Consider the following 6,000-nt stretch of genomic DNA (forward strand, 5'->3'; position numbering starts at 1 on the left):
CCTCTTACACTGTCTCAAACCATCTCCTTCAAACTGTCCCTCCCTTCTATTTCCTGTGTGTTTCTCTGTCCTTTTGACTCTCTCTTACTCTATATGTTTCTTTCTTAATTCCTATCAACTGGTTGCTTTCTCTACCTCTTGACCTGTGGTTGACTTTATTTAATCCTGTTGATAATATTCAAGCAGAAAGCTCTTGGATTAAAGGTGTATGCTAAGGCTGAGCTATAGCACAACTAAAATTTTTTTCCAGTAAATAACACAATCTCAGGATTCACAGTGTAATCAAATATCCTGGAACAAAGATACCATGTGTATCTCATCAGATGATGCAGCATAGATTAATACTCAGTAATATCTAGTAAATTTTTTATTAATCAAAATAGTCAAGGATGTATAGCATAGCATGACCAGATATGGTCAGGAGGAGAAAATTCCTTTTTATGTGAAAAGTAACGAGAAAGAGAGACAAATCCACAATGAGTCTCATATATGTTGGTAAGTCACCTTAAGATGGGAAGAGAAACAAATGTAACACATTGGTATTGTAGTGGAAACTATGTAAGAACAGAAATCTTTGTTCTGATCACTTATGCATCTATTCCTAGGCTTAGGACAATTCTTGACACACAGTGAATGCTGTTAGCTGAATAAACAACTCCTGAAGCAGTGTATTACCTGTCTTTTATGCACGGATAGTTTAATTCAGATAATTGACCTTTAAACATTTTATATTGTGTTACTGCTTTTCAACATGGCTGCGAGTTATACTGCTGGGACACTTTTATATTGCTATTCTTTCATCTTAATGCATTGCTTGTAAAATTGGTACTGACAGTGTTAGATAATAAAATCAATAAAATTCATGTTGTGTGCTAGTTATTTTTCCACTCCTCTTCCAAATTACGTAAGTATCTTACAGGAGAAATCCCTATTCTAACTCATGGATACAAGGGTCCAGTTTATTATGGTTGAGGAAGAATGCAAGCCAGCGTAGTTTACATTATGGAGGGCTAGGAAAGAGAGATCAAGACAGAAAGTGGCTGAGATACATTCCCGTTCACCAATTTCTTCTAGTTCTCACATTTTCTTTTTCTTTTTTCTTTTTCTTTTTCTTTTTCTTTTTTTTTTTTTTGGTTTTTTGAGACAGGGTTTCTCTGTGTAGCCCTGGCTGTCCTGGAACTCACTCTGTAGACCAGGCTGGCCTCGAACTCAGAAATCCGCCCGCCTCTGCCTCCCAAGTGCTGGGATTAAAGACGTGCACCACCACCACCCAGCGTTCTCACATTTTCTAAAGGCCTTTTGACTTCCCGAAGTAACATCATCAACTGAGTCCCAAACTTTAAAAATGTGAATATATAGGGACAATTTGAGATTCAAGCCATAGCGTTACATGAGTGGAGCAATTATGGTATGGCTATCTCATAAAACGAGATGGATTTACTCCATTTACAAAAGTACCCAAGATGCATCTCTTATCACATTTTCTCAGTGCCTAAGTTCATAATCTCTTCCGTATCTGCAAACAAACTCTTAGCTGTGATCCCTTGTAAGATTAAAAAAAAAAAACACCAAGTTTTTGTATCCAAGATAAAATACCAAAGATCATACCTCTGTAAGGAGAGAAGTGGGGAGCATAGAAAAGAGGGATCAGGCCAAACCAAGAAACTGAAACAGCAGGGCGAGCTCCATGCTCAGCGTCTGTTCATGTGTTGGTTTGTCTGACTGTCAATGGCTGTTGTCTGCCTTACTCCTGTGGTCTTTCTTAGGCTGGCTTCATTCCCTGTATCTTTGCTTAGAAAACATTTCTTGTTCCCAGCACCTCCAACATTGATGTTTTGAAGCTTTAGAGCCCTCCACCCACATTCTTTGTGACAGGGACTCACAGTTCCAGAAGGTTAGAGTCCATGACTCTCATCTTAGGGTGCGTGGCAGCAGGCAGGTAGATTTGGCACTGAAGCAGTGACTGAGACCTCACATATTAATCTACAAGCATAAGGCAAACAGCTAGGTAGGAATGGGCTCTCGAAACCTTGAAGCCTGCCCCAAGTACCACAACCTCCTCCAACATGGTCCCACCACCTAATCCTTCCCAAACAGCTCCACCAAGTGGGGACCAGGTATTCAAGCATATGAACCTATGAGGGCCATTATTCAAACTGCTACACTGTGATTGAGTGCTAATGTTCCCGTTCCTGACAGGCTACTAGAATACAATAACATGTTGAATGCACGTTTTCCGGCAACTGGAACTACCCTATAGTCTCTGACTCCAAAGTCATCCATTCTAAAGTTCTGACAATTTGAGCTCTACAAATGCGTGCATATGGTTGGTCCTTAAACATGGAGAGCACGCCACAGCACGAGGAAAAGCAACTCAGTCTGACCATTAGATCCACAGCCAAGATGCAAGATAAGTTTGCCTTCAATCTGGAGCCCAGCGCTTTGCACACCACAGAACACATTGGGCTGTCTCTTCCTGAACTCCCATAATTGGCATCTGACCTCTGAACCAGGGATTGGTCTGTTACCCATCATCAACATCACCATCATCATCATCATCATCATCATCATCATCATCATCAGCTATGAAGCAGTATTCTAGCTTTGGATGCTTTGTGGTGGTAGCTTTCTTTCCAGTCTTGGGCACCGTCTCTATCTTGTGCCTGACAAGGCATGTTGTTAGGGTAAGGTACTTCCTCACCTCTGGCATGAAAAGGAGGCACTCACGCGCCTGAGTTCAGAGGAGCCATGGCTCTCAGAGCTGGACTGTGGGTATTCCAGACAGATATGCTAGGGCCTTACAGTACAGTTTGGGAGATGTCCACTCTCCGTGCCCAGTATATCTTCTTACAGGGGGAAGCAAAGACTGCAGACTGTGGGGGAAGAGTGACCACCACAGCCTATTCTAGGTGGTGATAACCTAGTACCCTTAATGGCTCATCTGCTTAGCCCAGGCCTTACCTTTTCCATCTGTACTGTTTCATCATTCATGTCTTCTGCAAACTGCTCAGGCTTTAAAATCACTAAGAAATTGATGGGCACAGCATATGGCTTTCTGTTCAATTTTTCCCCCTAAGAACTCTGGCTCGACACGAAACATCATATTTGCCCCTGGGTGCAAGGCAGACTGCAGAGTCCACTGCACCTTTCTCCCATCTCCTCTTGGTTTCTCTTATATTTTGCAAGCTGGAGTATCTGACTCGCTAGCCTCACTCAGAGCTGCCAGAACTCTTCTTCTGCATACAGATCATATTCTCCCATGGTGCTCAGCAAAACTCTGTACCGGTAACCTCTGAAGTCCCTAGTGACCTTGAGGTCCCATATCACCCCTGAGGTCCATAACATCCATGAGGCCCCACACCACTCCTGATATCTCAGCTAAATCAACCTCTTAAAAACAAAAACACAAACAAATCCACAAAGCCTCTTCTGTGAACACAGGCCTACCAGACAAGGTGAACTGGGCATTGAAACACTGCCTCTCACAAACCCAACTCTCACTATGGCTGTCTTTTGTCTATTGTTTTCTAGATCCTGATATTCACAGTACCCTGTGTTAGTGATAGCCAGGCATTTCTAGTGGCGGCTGCTTCTTCTTCTTCTTCTTCTTCTTCTTCTTCTTCTTCTTCTTCTTCTCCTCCTTCTCCTCCTTCTCCTTCTCCTTCTCCTTCTCCTTCTCCTCCTCCTCCTCCTCCTCCTCCTCCTCCTTCTCCTCCTCCTTCTCCTCCTCCTTCTCCTCCTCCTCCTCCTCCTCCTCCTTCTTTTTGTTTTGTTTCTCTGTGTAGCACTGGCTGTCCTGGAACTCACTTTGTAGAACAGGATGGCCTTGAACTCAGAAATCCACCTGCCTCTGCCTCCCAAGTGCTGGGATTAAAGGCATGTGCCACCACTGCCTGACCTCTAGTAGCTTGTATAACAGTCTACTAAGAACCAATTTCTCTCCCATTACATGAGTTTGTATCTCTGATCTCAAGTGCTTTCTTTGGTTCAACAGTATTCCAACGGATCCCTCCTGTTCTGTGTCCCACAGCCTCATGAGCCAGGGTAGGAGGGACACTGTCATTTCTTTCTTTCAAAAAGTGTCCCAGGTGGGCTAGAGAGATGGTTTAGCGATTGAGAGCATTTCCCGTTCTTGCAGATGACACAGGTTCAATTCCTCACACCTGTCTGCAACTCCAGTTCCAGGAGAGCCAACACCCTCTCGGAGCCTCTGTGGGCACTAACTATGCCTGTGGTGCATATACATTTATGTAGGCAAACACAGAATAAGAATAAAATCTTAAAGACTTTCTGACTTCAAACAGGTCCCAAGTATTCTCTTGTCATCATAGTTTCTTGTATGGGGTCATTATCAAGGCTCTTGTCTGGGTAGTAACTCTTAGACTCTCTCTTCTTAAATGCTTCTCGTGAGAGATAGTACTCGACTTCTATTGAGTTTTTCCTGTTCGTCATCTGATCCTTCCCGTGGGGACCATGAATTTCAATCCAAGGAAGGTCTCTTCAGCTTAGGTCTAATTTTTTTACTTTCCCTTGCATCTGTAATAAACTGCAAGTTAATGCATCCATCTGAATCCCTAGTTTCAACTTCCTTTGCTCATACGTAGACACTCATGCAGCAGATAGCATCCACAGGCCATAACCCCTTTTGTACACTGGCAAGTTCATTTTGAGACATCTGAGCCTCCTTTGCATTTCTTCTTGGCCACGAGGCTGAAAGACACCACAGGCTGCTGCCCATTCCATTCATGCTGCTTTCAGAGGCCGCTGGATATTCTTTATCCGCCATTTTGAAGCATCCTCACACTCACACGGCACACCTAATTCATCATGGCAGCATGTTGCCCCTTGCCACATAGTTAGGTGCCCACTCTGGAATTCCCATTCAAGAATACTATACTCAAGGAGATGATTGGCCTTTGGTTGGATAGCCTATCACTCATCACAGGGAGCATGCAACCGTTGCAACGGCAAGGAGGTACATCATCCCTTATCAAGAGAGGCAAGGTGGACATATTGAGATGGCCTCCATGGACAACCCACTCACAGATCAGCAACAGTTCCATGTCTCATCATCTGTTGCTGGGACATTCAACTACTCTTCCCAAACTCACCTTTGATCCTTTGTGCTGTTTGACTCTTCACACGGAAATGTAATTAGACGCTTATTCACCACAGCAAGGTACTGAACACAGACCAAGGAAACGACTCTGTGACTCACTTAGTTTAGTTTAGTGCGATTGGGGTTACTTGGGAGAGTATGGAGGAAGCATTGCAGGATTGAGGAGGACCAAGAAGCAGATGCATCTCTGAAAACTCATCACAGCAATGAGTGATGACTCCAAAAGCTGGTGTCTGCCATCAAAAGACAAAGTGCTACCATTTGTTGTAATACGAGGAAGCATTCTAAGCTTTATGATGTCTAAAATACCCTGAATCATTCAGTCTAGCTACATGACCTGTTTTTATGTGGACTCTAAATAGAATCTCAGATATATTAAGAATAAGTGGTGTCTCCAAGAATCCTGTGAGTTTTGGGAAAGTGGTTGGGAAATGTCAATCAGACATTACAAGATCTGATTTGACTGGGCTTAACATGTGCAGTAAAGCTACCTTACAACAAACTGAGTCTGGTTAGCATACTATATCATTGTGAAATTCTAACAGAGACTCTATAAAGTGCTTGAAATAACACAGAAGCGATGTTACATATTTCAAAACCTCATGATGTGCATGGCAAAGTACATTTAACTGTATAAATAACATTCAAATTAAAGATCTGTAATTTTTCTCTATCCCGTGGATTGAGAGATTATCTGGGTAATGCTCACACTGATCAAGTGTGCTAGAGTTTATTTGAGCCCCTAAATTTTTTTTTTGTTGTATGCGTTCTATAGGCTTCTATTTTTTTTTTATTTTCCCTGTTGGAACAGTTTAAACATGTTTCTTGTTAAAATTTTTAATTTATTTTTATTTATTTATTTTTATGCGCATTAGTGTTTT

Source organism: Grammomys surdaster, unplaced genomic scaffold, assembly GCF_004785775.1.
Source record: "Grammomys surdaster isolate TR1022 unplaced genomic scaffold, NIH_TR_1.0 166, whole genome shotgun sequence".
In the NCBI taxonomy this organism is placed as follows: domain Eukaryota; kingdom Metazoa; phylum Chordata; class Mammalia; order Rodentia; family Muridae; genus Grammomys; species Grammomys surdaster.